The following is a 21265-nucleotide window of genomic DNA, read 5'->3' on the forward strand; positions in this document are numbered from 1 at the left end:
CCTAGATCAGAGCCCACTGGGCTACTTAGAGAAGCAGTGGGTTTTAGTGGAAAGAGCCCAGGGCCTGGCATCAGGAGACCTGGGTTCTAATCCCAGCTCCGCCCCGTGCCTGTGTGACTTTGGGCAAGTCGCCTTACTTCTCTGTGATTCAGTTGCCTGGTCTGTAAAATTGGGTTTCCATACCTCTTCTCCCTCCCGCTTAGACTGTGAGAACGGAGTCTGTCTGATCTGATTATCTTCTATCCACCTTAGTGCAATGTTTGACACAGCACAGTAACCACAGATATTATTAGTAGTATTATTATGGTGATTTGGGCCTTGGCCGATCAATCCTGAATTTTCTAAGGTTTGTTAGGCTCAAGTCCCGTGGGAATCCACCCCGGAAATCTGGCCTGTGCAAATGTCTAGCTCTTAGAGAAGCAGCATGGCACAGTGGATACAGCACGGACCTGGGAGTCAGAAGGTCGTGGGTTCTAATCCCGCCTCGGCCACTTGCTTGTTGTTTGAGACCCTGGGCAAGTCACTTCGCATCTCTGTGCCTCAGTTATCTCATCTGTAAAATGGGGATCAAGACTGTGAGCCTCATGTGGAACAGAGACTGTGTCCAACCTAATCTGCTTGTCTCCACCTCAGTGCCTGGCACACGGTGAGCACTTAACCAATACCATCAGTAATTAATTTACAATTATGGAATTGATGAAGTGCCAGGCACTGGGCAGAGCACTGGGATGTGTGCAAAACAATCAGATCCGACACGGTCCCTGTCCCCCATGGGTCTTATTTACACCTTACTTCGGTCCAAGAAGGGGTCCTACAAATGGAGATGGGGGGAGTCTATGCATGTGTGCGGGGGAAGGAGGGGGTTGGGGGCTGGGGGGAGGATGTGCTGTGGCAAGGACACTGGAGAATGACTTGCCTGGGATGCTCCCAGCCTTTCCCAGGCCCATCAGATCCTTCTTAATATGGCTCTGAATTTGACAGACCGGGTTCTGTTAATCCAGTCTTGGCAGGCGCCTCTTTGGATCGCTCACCATCTCTCTGGGCTGCAATTTCTCCACACCGAAAATAAAGGAATGCAAAGGGGCTGGCGTCTCTCAGGGCAAAAGAAAACAAAACACAAAACATCCTGGAATAGTTTGCTGGTTTGAGAATGAAAGAATGGTAAAGAAAAGGAAACATGAAAGGAAAAGGCTTTCCTGGTGGGCCTGAATAGCAATTTCTGGAACTCAGAGTATCTACAACTTACTGTCCCTCTTCTCTCACTACTAGATCTTATTAGTTCTAATCATCTGTTATGGAGCATTCACTTACTGGGAAAAGAATACCAACCTACAAGGAAATCTGCACCTTTCTGATAGGGTGCATCTTGAGTTTCCCTTCTCCTATTTCACCCCAAAAGACAAAAGTTGCAGTTAGGAGAACTTTAACTGTCGCTTGCCGACTACTGAAAGTGGAGTAGGGCAGAGGGTCTCGCAAAATCCTTCCTTAGGTGCACCTTTTCCCCAGGTCGCTATCTTTACAAAAGCAGCATAGCCGGAGATATAAATGTCAGCATTTTGGCACTCTCCTGAATGAAGCTGCTGAAAATTAGGGCGGTGTATTTTTAGATAGCTGGTCCTGTAAACCTACACTGCTTGATAAATACAGTTCTTGCTTGTTTTGCCAGCGGTCACCCGGTAGACATTTAAAAAACACCCAGAAATACAATCCCTGAACTTCTTGAGATCCCCGAAGTTAAACCTTTGGAAAGCTTTCGAAGACCCTGAAATGAGAATATTTTGTTTTAAATCAAGAATGAGGAAAAGAGAAGAGAGTTGCTCTGTGAGTTTAGAGGTAATGGAATTGCTACAAGAGTGCTCACCACAGAAAAATGCTTGGCTAAGGCAAGAAGTAAGCTGAAGCAGGAGGTAAGACCTACTCACAATTGTAATAGAGAAAACTACAACTAATGAGAGATTGTAAGTGTTATATTACTTTTTTCTGTTGTATTTCTGCCTCAATTACAGTGTTGCTTTTCCAGTTTCCAGGGCCATTAATAACCTCATGCTTTATTCATGCGTATTTTTAACTGGAAACTGGAAAAACAAAAAAGGTGTGAGTGAATGAATGAAATGCCCACAAACCGTTAAACGGTCTCCCAGGCTACCCATTTTACCTTTCTGGCCATTTATGTGACTGTCTTTTCTACCACGATAGTAAAAAAAAGTCACTAAATAGTCAAACTCCAGTGATGATATATCTCACTGGGCAATCGAGCCATATTCAAACCTACTGTATTTGAGATCCATTTAAAAAATAATGTGAAAACCTTATTAGAATCCACCTCCTTTTATCTCCCAACCCTGGCAACACTCAAGTTAGAATAATGGAGTCATAAAAGATCATCAATGAGGTTCTCTTTCAGTCGTTTCAAATATAATGGACAGTTTTTGTAAAAGTTGCTGAGTAAAAACCCAACTGACAAGATATTAGTAATAAAATCATCATAAGAAACAAGTCAAAGAGCTTTACAGTTGAATTTACGTTAAAGTCTAAGGATATTTAAAGACAATACAGGTTTCAGGTCTGGACTTTTAAAGCATCCCTCTCCTTCAAAGAAAAATATAGGCGTTTTAATTTCTGGAAATTCTTCTGCAATTTCTTTTTGTGGGGAAGGCAGTTTCAAGGAAAGGCTGAAACTAGTTGTTTGAAAAATCTGAATGTTCTGGGTCACAATGGGATTCTCACTTGGGTAGCATAAAAATGAAAAAGACAAGCTTTCTGGACATCAACCAAATGACAATTGTAGGAAAAATCCACTTTGACAGGTTTTAAATGGTATTTCAAACAGCTTTCATTAAATATTTTTCTAGTTCTGAGCTTTGTAGGTATTCGGCTATGTCCCGAATCACAGTTTCAGAGGTGGGCGAATACCAAGGGCCTCAGAGCACAAGAGCAGGGAGAGCCGTAATTCCTCACCAGGGGCCTATATTTCTCTACGAACTATCTTCTGATTTTGATTCTGGTTCTTCTTGATTTCGTACTGGAACAACAGATTGAGGGCAAATAGTGACCAGAGATACACAGCTTGCACAAAAGCTACCAATATCAAGGCAAGCTACTTTAAAGAAATAGTCTGCTGTACCAGTCTACCTTTTCTGAACTTCTATGTATAATACAGAATACCTATTTATCTATATATCTCTATACAGAGAGATATTTGCATTCTTTCTCTCAACCTCTCAGACTATTCCCATCTTTCACTTTCTCCAGTCACCTAGTACATATATTTTTTCAAAAAAATCTACATCCATTAGCCAATTTCAAGTTGCTGAAACTTAGTTTTTCAAGTTTCTAAAAGGATTGACAGAAACTTTATGGATAAGAGGAAAAACATTTCCAGTCCTCGAGAAATGTTTTACAAGCCTAATTTCCCCACAGGCTACAATGTCTGTTTTACAAAGATAATAAAAAATAATCAATTTTTCTTTATGGCCACCATAAATAACTACTAACCCAAGTTTGAGGTCATTTACGAAGCAGAGTGATAGAGAAAAACAGACGTTAGAGTAATACATTATATATTGATCATTAAAGTACAAACTCATTTCTAATCTTAACAAGTCCTTTAATTTGTTAAATAATTTTGACAGTAATTAGTTATTTTGTTAGAATCAACCCATCTAAAATCATGAACTTCAGAAACTAAAATCAAAACCGAAAACATCAGGTTAGATTTTCAACCTGAAGTACCTACCCTATTGCTTTATCTTTTTATGTGTAAACTTTGGAAACCAAAGTACTCATTGCTTTCGACTACGTCATTCCAGCTGAATGTCTAATAACTTTGATTTCAAAAGTCCGGTTAGAATTAAATTATACTGAAGCTAATCTTCAGAACACACAGGCCTAAATGAGGCTAGAAATAGCAGTTTACCAAAAAGGTAGGCAGGAAGCAGTCTCTTTCTTATTTACATGAACTAGACCCACTTACCACTGAAGTTTGCCTGAGGAGCCACAGGAGAAAAAGAAAATTCTTCCTGGCTGAGAAATACTAATATAGCACAAGGTGCGATTGAGGGCGTTTCCAAAAAAAGCCTGACTAATCCCTATGCAAAAACAGTCCCGTGACGCAGTTCGGCAACGTACAGCCCCGCGTCGGCCCCGATGATGCAGTCTAGCCAGCTAGCTTTCGGATGATCAGTTCCGGCTCCAACAAAAGCATCTTTTTCTTTTGACGGGCAGGACCAAGCAGATTTGATCTTCTAATCGACTGCCTGGTTGGTTGTTTGTTTGCAGAAAGGCCACCCTGACCTCCACATCTTTAAAAATAAAAATAAAAAATCATCTTTCGACTCCTCAGGGGACCCTTCCGAAATTTTGCATCTCTTCAAGATGGAAAGAGAGAAGCGGTTAACTTTTGGAAATGAAAACGATATCCCGTCTTTTGTGATGAAGAGAGCAAACGCTCGTGTTTTCCTAAGAACATCGTTATCAATTAAATGGACAAGCCGAGATGCCTGCGGGCCGGGACAGGCGAGATAAGGGCTGGCAGTGAGCCGCAGGCAGTTTATCATCGGGAACATGACCGTGCTAATATTTGTAAATATGATTTTTTTCTAACTTTCTCCCCGTTCGGTGGCAAATCTATAGCAGGCGACTCATGAAACCAGTGCAGTTGTGAAAAGGCCAAACGTTTATACCACACTGCTATCAATCAATCGCCTTTATTGAGCACTTACTATGTGCGCTTAGGCGTGTACAACACAACAGTATAACCGGCGCATTCCCTGCCCACAACGAGCTTAGAGTCTAGAGGGGGAGACAGACGTTAGTATAAATAAAAAAATTACGGATATGTATATAAGTGCTGTGGGGCTGGGGGTTGGGGGTGGGTGGTGAGTCAAGGGGGTGAGAAAGGGTGACGCAGAAGGGAGCGGGAAGAGAAGAAATGAGGGCTTAGTCAGGGAAGGCCTCTTGGAAGGAGATGTGTCTTCAATAAGGCTTTGGAGGTGGGGAGAGTCACTGTCCGTCGGATATGAAAAGGGAGGCCGTTCCAGGCCAGAGGCAGGATGTGGGCGAGGGGTCGCGGCGAGACGGATGAGCTCGAGGCACAGAGAGAAGGTTAGCAGTAGAGGAGCGAAGTGTACGGGCTGGGTCGAAGTAGGAGAGTAGCGAGGGGCGGTAGGAGGGGGCGAGGTGATGGACGGCTTTAAAGCCAATGGTGAGGAGTTTTTTTCCCATTGTTGGGTAGGTATCGTCTCTCTCTGTCGCCAAATTGTACTTTCCAAGCGCTCAGTACAGTGCTCTGCACACGGTAAGCGCTCAATAAATACGATTGAATGAATGAATGAATGCCGAGGTGGATGGGCAACCACTGGAGTTTTCTGAGATGGGTGACGTGTCCTGAAGGTTTCTGTAGAAAAATGATCCGGGCAGCAGAGTGAAGTACGGACTGGAGTGGGAAGAGACAGGAGGCGGGGAGGTCGGCAAGGAGGCTGATGCAGTAATCAAGGCGGGACAGGATGAGTGATTCTATTACCGTGGTAGCTGTTTGGATGGAGAGGAGAGGGCGGATATTAACGATGTTGTGAAGGTGGAACCGGCGGGATTTAGTGATGGATCCAATATGTGAGTCGAAGAAAAGAGTGAGGAGACAAGGACAATGCCAAGGTCACGGGTCTGTGGGACAGAAGGATGGTGGCGCTGTCTACGGTGACAGGAAAAGTCAGGGGGAGGACAGGGTTTGGATGGTTAGATGAGGAGCTTCGTCTTGGACACGTGAAGTGTGAGGTGACGGCAGGACATCCAAGGAGAGATGTCTTGAAGGCAGGAGGAGATGCGAGACTGCAGTGAGGGAGAGGGATCAGGGCTGAAGAGGTAGATTTGGGAGTCATCCTCATGGGGGGGTATTTGAAGCCATGCGAGCAGATGAGAAGCAGCGTGGCTCAGTGGAAAGAGCCCGGGCTTTGGAGTCAGAGGTCATGGGTTTGAATCCCAGCTCGGCCACTTGGCAGCTGTGGGACTGTGGGCGAGTCACTTAACTTCTCTGTGCCTCAGTTACCTCATCTGTAAAATGGGGATGAAGACTGTGAGCCCCACGTGGGACAACGTGATTCCCCTGGGTCTACCCCAGCGCTTAGAACAGTGCTCTGCACATAGTAAGCGCTTAACAAATACCAACATAATTAGATGAGTTCTCCAAGGGCGTGGGTGTAGATGGAGTATAGAAGGGGACCCAGAAGTGACCTTTGAGGGACACCCAGAGTTAGGTGGGTGGAAGGCAGAGGAGAGCTATGAAAAGACAAAACAAAAAACCTGCACTATCCCATCATCGGTACTGTTCACGACTTTCCTGGGAGATGAGGCAACAGACTAAATTTGACCATTGTGATCGTTAGGTACCTGCCTACTTAAGAGAGCAAACTGTTTTCCTAAAAGCTGTGTTGAGAGGATGGAGGTCAGCTTTAAATCTGAAGCCATCTGAATTATACTCTAAAAAAATAGAATTCTTAAATGACCTGCTTTACCGTTCTAGTCGGTGATGGGTACCAAGTGCTGAACTATGCCTTTTGAGAACTCCAAGTATTTTGATGATCATAATAACAATAATAATAATGATAACTGTGGTATCTGTTAAGCGTTTACTATGTGCCAGGCACTTAGTAGCATGTCAGCTGCTTCATTTTGGAGACTGATGGTGCAGATTGAAGTCAGTTGGCAAAACCCAGAAAAAGTAGAGGGATATACATCCCCTAACACTATCTGTTTATCCAACCGGCAAGACATTAGTTTTGCCATCTTTTTTTTCTTTAGAAATACAGGCATCAAACATAGAAAATGGCAAAATTAAGGACTGGAACGTTGTTTGAGGACTGGAGGGTCATTACAGAAATCTAGCAAAAAATTACAAAAATACAATCACAGGAAAGGCCTAAGGTATGAGAAGCAGTGTGGCTTAGTGGAAAGAGCACGGTTGAGGGAATCGGAGGTCATGGGTTTTAATCCCGGCTCCACCACTCATCCACCTCCCAGGCCTGTGCTCTAACCACTACTCCATGCTGTTTCGCCCGACAGAAAAAATGGGAAGAGTACCTTTGATGAAATCTTTTAGGGTGTTTTATTTTGGACCTTCAACTCCCTCTCGGAACCACCTTCCTCCCTCATCTCTTGCTTCTGACAACCTCATAAAGGATCGGTTCACGAAACGGAAACGATTAAGCGTGAGCTCCCTAAAGTTCCCTCAATCACCTCTCCAACTACCTCCTACCCTTACAACCACTCTCTCGTCCATCCTAAACGTCACCCGTGGAGTTTTCCCATCTCTTTTTAAAATCTACCCCTTCACCTATGCCTCTTACCTCATCCTCTCTCCTCTTTTAGAAACACTTCCTTTTCCCTCCCTAACCACCGTCGTCAACCAAGCCCTCCTTGATGGTCCTTTATCCCCTCTCCCCGCTACTTATCCTTTCTTGCTCCTCTCCTAATACAACCCAGATGGCCCATTTGCTCCTCCTCCACTCAAGCCGACCTACTCACTGTGTCTCACGCCCACCTCCTTCCCCACCAACCTCTTGCTCGCACCCTCCCTCCTACCTGGAATTCCTTCCTGCTTTTCAGAAGGCAGACCACCGCCCTCCCCGTATTCAAAGCCCTTTTCAAATCGCATCTTTTCCAAGAGGCCTTCTCTAATTACTTCTCATCTCCCTACCCCCTACTGAAGCATCAGCACTTCAACTGTTACCTAGGCACCAGAGTATTCCTCCCCTAAATACTTGGCTGCTCCGCCGGCTCCGTCCTCCCCCAGACATCACTTATTTACTCTGTTTCGTTTTTGTAACTCTGTTGCCTTCCTCACGAACCTCTTTTATTTTATTTTAGTGCTCGTCTGTCTCCCTTGTAAGATCTTTGAGGGCAGGGATCATGTTTACTAAGTCTCCTGTACTCTCCATATACCGAACTCCGTGTCCAGTTGATGTGCATTAAGTGGTAGAAAAGCTCACTTCTAAAACATATTACAGAACACAGGAAAACAACAATAAAAGACTCTGCCCTAGAAGAGAACCACCTTATATACTCAGAGCGCCCTGAAACAAGAGGCTTTACAGTTACAATTTCAGGAAAATAATGGAATGTGACTAATTTCTGGGTGGGAAGCAGAGATCATTAGAAACCGAAACATCCTCTCCCCACCGCTGATCTCTTGTTCCTAAAAAGGGATTTATATATCACCACTTATAGTCCCTAAGACCGGCTATTCACGTCATTTGGAAATATTACAGATTACTGCTCCCCAGAAAAGGAGAGCTGAAACAACAGTCCGGTGACGTGACAGGCATAACATTGTCCTGGAACGGTATCCTCTGGAAAAACTTGATGAAGACATATTTTCTAGGAAAAAGTCATCTGGCACCACACCAACGGACGGAACAGCTCGGTACTCAGTCTGACAAAGACACCAAAGTTGCTCAGAGGAATCGTGATTGCCAGGTTCTCCGATATCTCAGTTTACGGTTAGGGATGTGCCGCCTCTATTACCCCCAACTTTTCCCATTAACAACCGTCCGGGGCCTATCAACCGTGAAGCTCTTTTATCTAGCTCGAACCCACTTATCACTAACAGCTCTAAAAATCCATTTTAGACTTCTCTCCTATATACTTGTCTTCAGTTTCCCGACATTTTCTAGCCACGTAACCTCCCGCACTAACGGATTCCATACGCTGATCATCGGCTGGTGTCAAAATGATCAGTGACACATTTTAAAAACGTTTTTCGGGGGGAAAAAACACCAAAACGCTCTAACTGGATGATCTTGTCCAGGAGGTTTTGCTGCCACCGAGTGGCTAAACTGAATCACCATCCAGGTGCAGTGAACGATGAGATTTGCTTTCCACCCTCTCCCCGGGGTGGTTAACAAAGTCGGGGTCAAAAGATTCCATTAGGGTGGGCACGTAAGATGGACTACAGGGGAACTCAAAGAACGCGCTGCACCAGATATAGAAAAATCTGCCTGAGCATACTATGCTAGCTGCCCTCTATATTTAAAGACACCCCCGATGACGATGTTCATTCATTCAATCGTATTTACTGAGCGTTTACCGTGGGCAGAGCTCTGTACTAAGCGCTGGGGATGTTCCCCTCTAAGGATGATGCGAGGCCCACAGCCCAGTCTCCCTCTGCCTTCTGTGTTGCTCTGCCTTGCTCCCTCCATTCATCTTCCCTCCCAGCCCCACAGCACTTATGCACATCTGTAATTTATTTACATATATTATTTGTATTAATCTGTCTCCCTCCTCTAGACTGTAAGCCCATTGGAGGCAGGGAATGTGTCCTTTTACTGTCATATTGTCCTCTCCCAAGCACCTAGTACCGTGTTCTGAATAGAGTAAGCGCTCGGTGGCTTGTTGTGATGTCGTCCCTAATACTCGCAGTGCCTGGTGCTCTTTTCTATTTTGCTTCCTTGTCTCCCTCTTCATATCATCATTAATAGCATTTATTGGCAGCTGTGTGCAGAGCACTGTACTAAATGCTTGGGAGAGTACTTTTCAAAGGAGTTGGTTCCCTGCCCGCAACAAGCTTCAGATGAAGCTTCTACGCAGAGCCACCCTGCTCTGGATGGCAGGGCACCATGGTTTCCCTGGTGCGGCATAATACACTACGTCGGTGGTCTTTAGGATGGTCTTCATTTTAAGTGGTTTTTAGTGGTTACCCCCTCCTCCCTCACCTCCTCACTCTCCAACTACAACCCAGTCTGCACACTGAGCTCCACCAGTGCTAACCTTCTCACTGTACCTCGTTCTAACCTATCTCACCGCCGACATCCTGGCTCTGGCCTGGAACGCCCTCCCTCCTCAAATCCAACAAACAATTTCTCTCGCCTGCTTCAAAGCCTTCTTGAAGGCACATCTTCCCCAAGAGGCCTCCCCTGACTAAGCCCTCCTTTCTTCTTCTCCCTCTCCCTTCTGCGTCACCCTGCCTTGCTCTCTCCGTTCTTCCCCCCTCCCAGCCCCACAGCACTTTCGCACAAATCTGTAATTTATTTATATTAATATGTCTCCCCCTTCTAGACTGTAAGCTCACTGAAGGCAGGGAATGTGTCCGTTTACTGTCACATTGTACTCTCCTAAGCACTTAGCACCGTGCTCTGCACACGGTGAGTGCTCACTACATACGAGTGAATGTGGTCTTCATTTTAAGTGGTCTTTAGTGAGCTTCATTTTAAGGACACGGGAAAACACCCCCAGATGCTGCTGCATCCCAGCTGAAAACGGGGCGTCAGTTGCAGAGGACAGTGGTCTTCCGTCTAAAGTCCACCGAGGCTGACGAAAATCCAACGGGCCCAGAAGATCCTTAAAAGGGAAGGCAAGACCTCGGGAAGGGAGGAAGTGTTCAATCTAGCCGGCGGGCAGCTCCGGCCCAAGGGAATAGAAGGAGTGGTTGCACGAGGCCGAACTTGCCCAGAAATGGGGGTCACCCCTAACCTTCTATCTGACCCTGCAGGCACCGAGCCTCAGCCTTCACGGGACTGGAAGGAGTTCTTCCCAGTATTCAGCATGTGGGGAAGACTGGGGTGATATGGCCCCGCCTGAAGAGATGAGGACGATCGAGCGATGGAGACGCTGATCAAAGACAACGGCAGAGACTCGAGCTTTTATTGTGCAGAAGAAGGCAATGGTAAACCAGTTCCGTATCTTTACCAAGAAAACCCTAAGGATACAGATACCGGAATGATTTGATGACAGAAGACGGGGCGTCCATGGAGTCCCTATGGGACGGAACCGACTCTACGGCATTTGAAGATTTTAAGAAGAGATGAGGAACCGAGGAGAGGAAGGATGGTCTCTTACCATGAAGCGCTCTTGTTCCTTCTGTCATTTTTAATTTTGGAAATCTAATCTGTTTCCTTTTCTCTCACTGCTTTTCCCCAGTACCACCGGATAATACCGGCTGGTGACTTGTGTCACTTTTGTGAATGGTACCCCCCCCCCCCGTCAGCGCTTAGTAAAGGGCCTGGCACATAGCAAATACCATAAATCAATGCTTAGAACAGCCCGAGTCAGCACCACTCGCAGGTGGCCCTTCTCCTTGGGTAGCGGCTTGGAGAGTAACCAGAAAACTGCATTTTTCTCTTCGATCTATCGGTCATCTTGATTGAGCACTTCCAGTGTGCAGAGCACCGAACTGAGCATTTGGGAGTAGTAACAGTATTTATTAACCACTTATTGGGTGAGGGGCACTCTACTGTGCACCTGGGGGAAATACACAAGTGGGAATTAAACACGGTCCCTGTCACGTCTAAAAGTTAAGTTGGAGACACAGATAACGGGAGTGCCGAAACATGAAAACAAAAAAATACAAACAAAATAGGCTCCAAGTCTCATGGGGGACGGGGTAGTCTGAGGGCAGCAGGTGAGTACAGTAAAGTAGCCATAATCACTTGTCCTTAAGGAGTCGATAATCTAGCAGGAAAGACTTTGGCAACTGAGTGTAAGACTATGGACCGATCAATCGTATTTATTGAATGCTTATGGTGTACAGAGCGCTGTACCACGTTCTTGGGAGAATACAACATAACAGCATAGTTGGAAGATGCGTTCCCTGCTCCCGACAAGCTTACAATCTAGAGGGGGAGATGGACATCAATATGTTCAGAAGCGCTGAGGACTTGAACACCTGAATACTTAGGGGACAGAGACTCAAGTTCTTAGGTGTGCAGAAGGGACGAAATATAGTCTGGGGTGATGAGAGGCTAGTCAGGAGAGGCTTCCTGGAAGAAATAGGATTTCAGCAAGGCTTTGAAGATGGGGAGACTTGTGGTCTCTCTGAATGGAAGGGAGAGGGAATTCCAGGAGGAGGTGTGGGGAAATAAGAATAATTTCTTAGCAATTAAGGGGAGGGAGGGTGGCTGATGCAGTAGCCGGGACATGACAAGTTTCATGACCGGCGTGATAGCACTTTCGATGTGCAGGAAGGGGCAGATTCTGGAGACGGGGTGGAAATATAATCACCGGAATAGGAAGATAGAAGTCAAGGATAATGCCAAGATTGCGGGCTTGCAAGAGAGGAATAATGGGAGAGTCGAGGGGAAGAAAGAGTTTGTGAGGAAAGATGAGGAATTCAGTTTTGGACCTGTTGAGTTTAATTTTTATCCCACTGGCTTGGTCAGCGAGAACACCCGACCTCAATCAGTGACCTAGGTTTTGGGTGATAGCTCAGTCATCATTTAGACAGGAACTTTTAGGGTAATTGATCCGGCCCTTCTGGTAGGCTAAGAAGAACAAATAAACAAATGAAAGGAGGAGGAAGAATTTTTCTTGCCGAATGTGCACAGCTTTAAGGTTGAAGGGGTATTTGGTGCTGGCTAGTTTTCAGAAAACTACCGCGTCCCATTCGATCAAAATTCTCCTTTGTAACATCAGAAACCCTCATTTGAAAGGAGTGGCACCACTGATGTAACAGATAGGAGAGGTTGACAAAAACAGGATGTGCTGAAGAATGTGAAAAGGGAAGGAAATTGTTTTAAAAGTTCACAATTCTGTGCCTGGTGCCCTCAGACTACGCTAATGACGTTCGGCTCGGGAATATTTTATCATCGCCAGTGGAATTTATTATGTGCTTACTATGTGCAGCACTGCGCTAAGCACTTTGTACCGTTATTTCAGTTTTCATTACAGCTGGACCTCAGTGTTTGAACAAGAACAAGATGGAAAGTCCTCTTTGCGGAATCTGTTTGGCCTCGCTCCACACTGTACCGTTACGGTTCTGTGTGTTGAGAAAAATCTGCACCGTTTTGCGCGACTTTGCTACTTTCTAAACAGAAAAGGCTTTATTAACTGGAGCTGCTTTTTGAAATGGTTAGTTTGTGGTATTCATACTTTCTGGCCAGCCCTTGACTAGTCCACGGAAATCTTGAATTGGCCTTTGTGCCAAGAGGCATCGGCGAAACTGTAATTTTATTGAAACTAAATGTTCTCTTTAATTCAGCTGGATTTCTAAAGTAGTTATGTTTGGCTAGTTTTCAAGCAAAGCAGAACAGTTCCAACTTGTGTTTCAGATAGTTAAGATAGACTAAGAAATACACTTCTTTAACTGTAAAAAAGCGCACCCACGATGATTTCTGAAACAAACAGACGTTGAGAAAGTAGTAGCTAGGCTATTGGAAGCTATGCCAAGCAGGGAGATTGGAAAAAAAAATGAGAAGCAGCATGGACGTATGGATAGACACAGGCCTGAAAACCAGAAGGTCCTTGGTTCTAATCCCAGCTCCGCCATTACTCTGCTATATGACCTTGGATAAGTCACTTCACTTCTCTGTGCCTCAGTGACCTCACCTGCAAAATGGGGATTAAGACTGTGAGCCCCATATGGAACAGGAACTGGGTCCACCCTAACAACCTTCCATCTACCCCAGTGCTTAGTACAGTGCTTGGCTCAGACTAAGTGTTTAACAAATAACATCAAAAAGAAAATTGAAATATATAAATGGGAATGCTTTCAAAATTTAGGCTTTCCGTTTCTTTAAATTTTGTATATACCAAATGGTTGGACGTCAAAGCGCTCGAGAAAACCTTCCAGTCAAGCTCTTCCCTTTTCTTCCCTGTAAAGCTCTGCTCGGAGAGCCGATCGTGAATTAATCCTACTCTTCCAAAGAATCGAAACAGAAAAACCGCTGCTAATTTCTGACCGGAGTACCCTGAACCTTTTCCTTAAACGTGTCCCTTCTGTAGTTTTGTTGCTCACAATTGGATGACTGCTTCATTTCACAAAGTTCCTGTCTTAATTCTCCTTTTTGTAAAGCTGGGGTGGGCCATGATTCTTTCCTCCTATCAGGGAGGAGCCATTTCACAGGACAGGTAGCAATTCCTGGAGGAATCGGAGCATTCTGAATTGAGATGTGCTCATCCCTTTCTCTCCAGACTCGCCCAAGGGTCTCCTAACCCTGGAGCGGTGGAAGCTAGATGGGCACAGAACCAGAAACTAGAAAGCAATGGCAGAACAGATGATCCGGACACTATGGATGTAAGTGGAATGACCCTCCCGCCCCGGCCCCAGTTCGTCCCCAGGGTCACGCGGCAGACGAGTGGCGGAGCCGGGATTAGAACCCAGGTCCTTCTGACTCCCAGGCCCGGGCTCTACCATTAAGCCATGCTGCTCGCCACCACTGTGAGCCTCATGTGGGACAACCTGATTACCCTGTATCTCCCCCAGTGCTTAGAACGGTGCTCTGCTTTGTTAAGGAAGCGCTTAACAAATACCAACATTATTATTATTGAGCCTTGTTTCTGAGACTTCAGACCTATGAATCTGTTCAATCAATAGTATTATGTTCAAGGGCTCAATAAATACCACCGATAGATCGACTGATTGATTCCTGCTGAGGCATGCAACACCACGACCAAAGAGGCAAGGGAGGTCCTCAGCCACTCGAAGTCCACAGTAAGGTTCTGGTTTGTTTTTTTTAACACCAGGGTTCATTTTCTCACAGAGTGACCGTCAGCCCCGGGCTGTTGTTAGCCCAAAATGTCCTGACCCCTCAAATGCTTGCCTGGGTAACACTGTGGTGACAACCATCAGAGTCCAGCTGGGGATAATGGCACTAAAACCAATCAACAGTATTTATTGAGTGCTTACTCTGTGGAGAGCACTGACTAAGCGCTTGGGAGAGCACAGTACAACGGAGCTGCCTAAAAGGAGCTTACTGTAGGCGCTTATTATCTAGTGGCCCAGCTCAAGATCAGGCAAGAATGTAAAGCAGGGGCCCCTTGGCTTAAAACTGTTTAAGGTCTTCAGGTCTGTTTTCTCAGAAAACTGTTCAATTAATTACCAGGTGGTAGACCGAAAATATTGCTAAGTCGTAAATCATAGCTAAAATAATTCATAAACGATCCCTAATAATAATAATGTTGGTATTTAAGCACTTACTATGTGCAGAGCACTGTTCTAAGTGGGGTAGATGCAGGGTAATCAGGTCGTCCCACGCGAGGCTCACAGTTAATTCCCATTTTACAGATGAGGTCACTGAGGCACAGAGAAGTGAAGTGACTTGCCCACAGTCACACAGCTGACAAGTGGCCGAGCCGGCATTCGAACCCATGACCTCTGACTCCTAGGCCCGGGCTCTTTCCCTACGCTGATGATAATAATAATGATAATGGTGGTACTTGTTAAGCACTTTACTATGTGCCAAGCACTGGGCTGGATAACAAGATAATCGGGTTGGACACAGTCTCTTTGCCCTAAGAGGCTCACTGTCCAAGTTCTGGGGAGAACAGGCATCGAATCCTCATTTTACAGATGAGGAAAATGAGGCACAGGGAAGTTAGGTGACTCACCCAGGGTGAAACAGCGGGCAAACGGTGGCGTCACGATTATAACCCAGGTCCTCGGACTCCCAGGTCCATGCTCTTTCCACTAGGCTACGCTGAATTAATGAACTTCCCAAGAAAGCAAGCTTTATTACCAGTAAGATGGATGGCAAAGGTCCAGATGACAAATCTCAAAAGCAGGAAGGAGGAAAAAAAAGAACAGGACGATTAAACAAGCTAAAATAATGTAACAGAGACATTTTGCAAGTGTTGTACAGAAGAGGAACCTAAGAAATGTAGAAATACAGGGAAACAACCAGCCAAAAACATCCCGACAAATGCCAAAATACAAGAATTTGAATGAGACCTTTTCGCTGCTCTAGAGAGAAGAAAACAAGAACAACCTAAGATTTTCCAGAAAAATAGGGAGATGAAAAGAACAATTCAAACAGGACAATAAGAAGCTAACAGAGGAACAGAAAAAGTGGAATACAGATTCAGAAAAGGTCAAGCTATTGCTTTAGTTGAAACGTACTGGGATATTGGTGGAGGTGGATATTGGTGGAGGTGTAAGGTGGATTTCTAAAGCTTGCAGCCTGATTTTCTTTAAACGTGGGCTCAGTAATGCGTGGCTTAGTGGAAAGAGCCCGGGCTTGGGAGTCAGAAGACTTGGGTTCTAATCCCCACTCCACCACTTGTCTGCTGTGTGACCTCGGGCAAGTCACCTAACTTCTGTGTGCCTCAGTTCCCTCATTGCAAAATGGGGATTAAAAGCGTGAGCCCCACGTGGGACAACCTGATTACCTTCTATCTACCCCAGCACTTAGAATAGTGCTTGGCACATAGTAAGCGCTTAACAAATATCATAATTATTATTACTACGGGGCTCATTCACTCTATGAATAATCATGACTGATCTGGGGCAAATTACTGCCAGGGATCTCTAAGCCACTATCATCCCCTGAAGAAGAGAGGGAAGCTCCAGCCAGCCCTGCAGCTCCCGACTCAGCTAAGTGCTCTACGTGTTGAAGGAGGAGCCTAGGCCTAGCTTTTTGGGCTAAGAAGGGCTAAGGTGAGCGTGGAATGGCTCATTTTCCGTTATTTGGACTCGGTTGGGGCTTGGGCTTGTCCTGATGGCCTCCCTGGGGACTTCCTTGGGGGCTGGAGGAAGCAAAGTAGCTGTGTAGATTTAGAAGCAGGAACTGGAGTCTAATCTGCCAGTAGTGGACACAAAGGGGTGGAAATATTCTGGGGGGAGAGTTGAGGCAAGGTCAGTGGCATCCTGACTTTCTTGATCCCCAGCTTATACCCAAATAGAGTTTTCAGGAAACCCGCAACAGGCACTGATCGACTTAACTACTGAGTTAGAACAGATGATGTTTCTAAACTTATACCTGTACCACTTCTCTAACCTACGGATTTCAATTTTACAGCGTCCTTCTCGATGGCACTACCTCCGTGGGTTTACAGAGAACAGGATGCACAGAGCTGCAGTGCAATGGAGAAACCATTTTTAGCACCTAAGTACAGTACCTGGCACATAGTAAGTGCTTAACAAATTCCTCGATTATGATTACTGTTATTAATAATAATAATAGTAAAAGCTGTAAAGATGGTGGGAAAGGGGCAAGTTTAATGAGAGAAGGAGGGGTAGAGCAAAAGAGGTCAGAAGATGGGGGAGGGCTGAGAGGCAGGTTACCTGATTACTTGGTGAAGTCACCAGGGAAGTCACACAGTTGTTCATTCGTGTCTACTAACTCTACTGGACTCTACCAAGCCCTTAGTACAAGTGTTCTGCACACAGTAAGCGTTCAATAAGTTACAATGATCGATTGGTAAAAGTCGGCTCCCCTGCTGTGGAACCTTTCGGGTCGTTATGGTGGTATTTATTAGGCACTTACTATGTGTCAAGCAATATAAATGCATTATTGTAACTATAGTACTCATCTATAACTGTCTGACCTCACAATTCTGGGTTAGTAGGATAAAAAATAGGGTCCCTGGCCTTGGCCCGGGAACCAATCCCCTGAGAAAATTGGTTCTGACTCATACTTGGACTTAAAGTGCAGTTTTCAGGAATCAATTGTGTTGTAAACCTGAGGACTGCCAGTATACAGCCGCTGCTGAGGTGTGAACGGCTTTGGTTTCACATTTGCTTTAGAAGATCAATTTAAGGCTTAGACGCTGACCTATTGAACCCTGAAATGGTTGGACCTCTGGCTGTTTTAGCCTACCTAGCCATCCACATGAGAACTGAGATCGGCAGAAGGTCCAAACTTCCATTTACAGAGAACTGGATGGAGAATATTACCCATTAGAAGGCCCCACCACCAACATTTCCTGCCTATCCTATTCATTCAAAATCACTCTTTATTAGGTTGTATCGCCAAAGATTATTATTACTACTAATAATAATAGTGGCATTTGCTGAGCACTTACTATGGGCCAAGCACTGTCCTAAACACAGTGATTAAGTACAAGATAATGGGGTTGGACACAGTCCCCGTCTCCTGTTTAAGTCCAGGGGGGAGAACAGGCACTGAATTCCCATTTTACAGATGGGGAAACTGAGGTACCAAGAAGTTAAATGACTTGTCTTTGGTCAAGTAAGGTGTGGAGCCGCAATGAGAACCCAGGTCCTCTCGTTCCCAGGTCCGTGGTCTTTCCACTAGGCCACGCTGCTCATATCTTAAAATTACCCTTTTATGCTTTAGGGGTAACTAAAACACACAATTTCATTCTGCCATGTGTTCATATTTTGTTTCAACTGGTGCTTTACTTTTGTTTTAGCACCTTAGGGTTTTTACGTTAAAAAGGTCAAATAAATATTAATCAATGAGAATTAGCAAGAGCTTTTTTAGTTGGAATGGGTTGTTCGAATTGTTTAAAGAAGATGGCTCTGGTTTGTCTGGGGTATTTTTGGAGAAGGGTGTGGAAAATTCAGAAAGCACCACTTAGTGTCCATGATGAAATAATGGAAGAGACTCTTTTTTTTAAGACTGAATTACGCTAAATTTTGGGCGTGCATGGTAAAATACAAAGTGAGGCTGCATACAATACCAAGTAAATAGAGAGTCAAATGATATAACGATAGACCTTTATATAAATCACTATATACAGTAAATGCACTGAAGAGAAAAATTACTATTCTTAAATACCCAGCAGGTGAGCTATATGATAAAGGAAAAAATACAAGTTTGTCTAATCAACTTTTAGAGCAGTTAGGATGAATATTTAGAACAGTTACTTGATGGTTAACGTGATCATTTTGCTATTCAAATATTCACAATATTATGTCCCACACTCCCCCCAAATACCCACCTTAATGTTCAACTGAATATTAGGCATCTAAGGTTAGTAACATTAGCCAATTGGCCTGAAAGAGGATTTGAATCTTGTTACAAAACAGACTTTCAAATGATGATAACGCTTCAAGTTAGATGATTATAAGAGAATAACTTATTGAAACCAGGCCAGGTCTATGATTTTGACTTTAGATGCGCTGATTGTCCAACGAATGTACAAGAATCAAATTGGAGAACGAGACACCTAGATTATAGGCCTAAATCCCATAAGGCCTAAATCCTTAAATCAGGCAATCTACTGTGCAAAGAAATGCATCCTTTCCAAAATCTTCAAGGCCAGCAAACACAGTAAATCAGAGGGATCAGTTTACTAATCTTGCTCCAGAAACCCTGGCCAATAATGAAACCAACAAATGTTGCAACTGAATGACTTTTCAGCGCCATAATTACAGAATTCAAACCCACACCGGCTATCACCTTTGGAAGTGATAGCCATCAACCCTGCCTAGATTTTTTTTAATTTTACGGGAACATATCGCACCACAAGAAGCAGTGTGGTCCAGTGGATAGAGCCTGGGGCTGGGAGTCAGAAACACCTAGATTCCAATCCCGGTTCTGCCACTTGTCTGCTGTGTGACCTCGGGAAGGTCACGTCAACTCTCTGTGCTTCAGTGACCTCATCTGTAAAACGGGGACTAAGACCGCGAGCCCCAGGGGGGCCCGGGACTGTGTCCAACACCGATTTGCTTGTATCCACCTCCACGCTTAGTCCAGTGCCTGGCGCGTAGTAAGCGCTTCATAAATGCCACAAATACCAAACTTCCTATAGCATTCCACAGTAACAACCAAATACGACATAAATCAAGCGGGCGTAGACTACTTAATATGACACAATTAGATTGTGCTAATTCTTTTCTCAATGAAATTCAAAATTACAGATTACTGAAAAAAGCCTTATTTATTGATTGTAATCAATTTATTAGAGTGTCAACCGGGTGCAAACATCGGAATAGGCCCTTAGAAGTGCACAATAAAATCGGTAGACATGATCCTTGCCTTCAAGGACCGGACATCTGACAATCTAATGCATCTGGCAGTCTCACGAAGGAGATGGCCACTAAAGTATATTCCAGATTACAGGAGGGAGGAGAACAGAGTATAGAAGATTAGTAGTTAGGTGCTTTGGGATAGTGAATACTGAAGAATTTAATGGCGTGAAAACGATGTTGAGGAACTCGGTAGACGAAGTGGGCAAGATGAGAACTTAATCAGGGATGCCTGGAAGGAAGGATTGCAGAACAGCTCTGAAGCTGGTGACACCAAGACGGAGGACTTCCTGGTGGTGGGGGCTGGGGTGGTGGTACTTGCACAACAGGTCTAAAACGGAAGAGATAAGAAGGAGTCACAGTGAGTAAGTTTGGAAGGAATGAGGAACACAGATACAAGGGACAGAGAAGCAACCTGGCCTCACGGAAAAAGCACAGGTCTGGGTGCCAGAGGACCTGGGTTCTAATCCCGCATTCACCACTTGCCTGCTGTGCAGCCTGGGGCAAGTGACCCAACTTCTCTGTGCCTCAGCTTCCTCCTTTATAAAACAGGGATTAAATACTTGCTTTCCTTCCTTCTTAGACTCTGAGCATACTGAGGAGCAAGGACCCCATCGGACCTGATTATCTTGCAGCTACCCCAGCACTTAATACAGTGCCTGGCCCATAGTAAGTGCTTAACAAACACTGCAATTATTTTTATCTGGTCGAATGCCTTAAAACTAATCGCCAGGCGTTTCTGCTTGACGCAGAGAGAAACAGGCTACCTTTGGAGAGCAAAGTGGGGAGACAGGTGTGGAATAAGGGTGGAGGCTACGATATCTGGGCGGAAGGAGGAAACGGTAATTTCCTCTAGAAATGGCTGAGGAGGAGGAGAGAATGTATGTGGGAGAGGGAAAGATCTGCAGGGCTCACCCTGATGACTTTGATTTTTTCATCAAAAGTTGGCAGGGTCATTAGGGGTGTGTGTGGTCATTCATTCATTCAATCATATTAACTGAGCATTTACTGTATAGAGAACATTCATTCATTCAATAGTATTTATTGAGCGCTTACTGTGTGCAGAGCACTGTATTAAGCGCTTGGGAGAGTATAATACATCGATAAAAAGACAAATTCCCGGCCCACAACAAGCTTACAGCCTAGAGGTGGGGGGGATCCCGCAGCTGGTCGGGGTAAGAGGTACAGGAGTCCAAACATGAAGGAGCTGAAATGTAGATCTTGATGAAAGGAAACTGAAATCTGCTCCCGGTTAGAGAGTTCAATGGCAAAGCAGTGCGGTCTAGTGGAAATAAGAATAATGATGGCATTTGCTAAGCGCTTACTACGTGCCAAGCACTGGAAAGAGCACGGCCCATGCCTGGGAGTCAGAGGGTCTCGGGTCTGATCCTGGCTCCTCCTCTTTTTGCCATATGACCTCGGGCAAGTCACTTCACTTCTCTGTGCCTCAGTTACCTCATCTGTAAAATGGGGATTAAGACTGTGGGACAGGGACTGTGTCCAATCCAAATATTTTATATCTACCCCAGTGCTTAGTACAGTGCCTGGCACACAGTAAGCACTTAAAGACCATACAAAAAAACAAAGTGAAACCAAAAAGAAACACCTATGGAACTAGTTCCTTTTTCA

The 21265-nt window shown here is 44.9% G+C and overlaps 1 protein-coding gene and 1 long non-coding RNA gene across 4 annotated transcripts in view; one reads left to right on the forward strand and one right to left on the reverse strand.

The window, feature by feature from the left end:
- Positions 1-21265, reverse strand: part of NT5C3A (5'-nucleotidase, cytosolic IIIA) — a 61082-nt gene that overhangs the window by 25864 nt on the left and 13953 nt on the right. Inside the window, exon 1 of one of the 3 annotated variants that reach the window (XM_039910052.1) lies at positions 3974-3988. The exons of the other annotated variants lie outside the window; for them this stretch is intronic. The gene's annotated coding sequence lies outside the window, so the exon portion shown is untranslated. Of the gene's footprint in view, positions 1-3973; positions 3989-21265 lie in introns of those variants that run through there. 3 annotated transcript variants of the gene reach the window in all.
- Positions 1634-20646, forward strand: LOC114806075. The gene is made up of 4 exons (XR_003754191.1): positions 1634-1907; positions 13897-13999; positions 16719-16828; positions 20220-20646. It is a non-coding gene; the product is annotated as an uncharacterized LOC114806075 (long non-coding RNA).

This window comes from Ornithorhynchus anatinus, chromosome 21 (assembly GCF_004115215.2).
Source record: "Ornithorhynchus anatinus isolate Pmale09 chromosome 21, mOrnAna1.pri.v4, whole genome shotgun sequence".
Lineage (NCBI taxonomy): Eukaryota > Metazoa > Chordata > Mammalia > Monotremata > Ornithorhynchidae > Ornithorhynchus > Ornithorhynchus anatinus.